This window comes from Limulus polyphemus, unplaced genomic scaffold (genome assembly GCF_000517525.1).
Source record: "Limulus polyphemus unplaced genomic scaffold, Limulus_polyphemus-2.1.2 Scaffold83411, whole genome shotgun sequence".
Lineage (NCBI taxonomy): Eukaryota > Metazoa > Arthropoda > Merostomata > Xiphosura > Limulidae > Limulus > Limulus polyphemus.
Window position 1 is genome coordinate 1 of NW_013749007.1, and position 1,423 is coordinate 1,423.

At 34.2% G+C, this 1,423-nt stretch overlaps 1 long non-coding RNA gene across 1 annotated transcript; it reads left to right on the plus strand.

Annotated features, from left to right (window-relative positions):
- Positions 1–6: 6 nt before the first annotated feature.
- LOC111084616 lies at positions 7–1,396 on the plus strand. The gene is made up of 3 exons (XR_002609653.1): positions 7–259; positions 577–748; positions 1,195–1,396. It is a non-coding gene; the product is annotated as an uncharacterized LOC111084616 (long non-coding RNA).
- Positions 1,397–1,423: the final 27 nt, after the last annotated feature.

Here is a 1,423-nt window from a genome sequence, read left to right on the forward strand (position 1 = left end):
AAAACGCTGTTCCAGTTATCATAAATCCAGTTTTCTTACATGTTATTAAAACGATGTTCAAGATATCATAAATCCAGTTTACTTACATGTTATTAAAACGTTGTTCAAGTTATCATAAATCCAGTTTCCTCCTGAACAGCGCCACCATTCTGGAAACAACAACCAGAGAACACGGTCCAGGCTATCTTAGCTACACAAACGTTGATTGGTTGTTCTGTCGGGGGATATCCTGCTCCTAGAGTCACCTGGAAAATAAAAAGTTAGTTATTACAAAATGCCGTTATTTTTATAGAAGTTTTCATTTTATATTTCTGTCACGTTACACAATAAATAATTAATAAAATGTATTTAGCGATGATTGATAAATAACATAATACAAACAGCGTCTATTGTACAGAGATTTAAAACGAATATTTTAACTTTCTTAGTGCGAGTGTTAGGTATTGTTTCTGTTCAATTAACATATTCTTCCATCTTTTAATAATCGTTCCTGTTGCAATTTTAGAATAATAGTTCATAAAACGTTGTCTAGATGGCGGTACAGAATACCTTACAATAACTACCAATATTCTTCAGATCCTTCAGGCTCCTTCACTCCAGTCTCCAGGAGCTACAAGATGAAAGTGTTGGACAACGGAACCCTGGTGATTAACGACGTTAAGGAGACAGATTCAGGAACGTACCTGTGTCAGGCTGATAACGGAGTGGGGGGAAAAGTTGGAGAAAGCTGTCCGTCTGTCTGTCCACGGTAATAATTCTTATTCGGGTGTCGGTTTAGTAACTCTCCGAGTATTCAAAGATTATTAAGTCTGATAAAATACCTTGTTAAACGGACTGTTAAGCCTGTCGTTACTTGATACTAGTAACAACTTTACGTTATTTCAAATATTGCATATAATATTCAAATGTGAAATATGTGTAACACAAGTAACATAAATAACACAAAAAACACTAACTCGTTAAGTTATTTGTAAATTTCTTTTTTTCACCAACACGTATAATAATACATGAATGACGTAGTGGTCAATAAAAAACCTAGAATTCATTATGTGACATAGATTACATTTGTCATGAATGGGTAGGGAAAGAATGATTGAATTACCAGACTTTCTTTGTTTTTCGTTTTTTTTAGTTATTTATAAATGTTCAATTCTGTCTATAATTTCATTGAGTGTTGCCTTTCTTTTTCTACAGTGGCTCCATCTATTGTGAAACATAGCGAAATTGTTACTGTGCAGCGTGGATACACGAAGAGTGTACGGTGTGTTGTAAGAGGAGACCGCCCTCTAGTGGTTAGATGGCTAAAAAACAATCATGTGTTGGAACCTTGGTCGAACCGGTAAGATTATTTAACTTTTCTTGTTTGACGTAAATATCAAAATAATTTAGTAATATGTCGGTTCTAATCTGATACGAAGTTTTA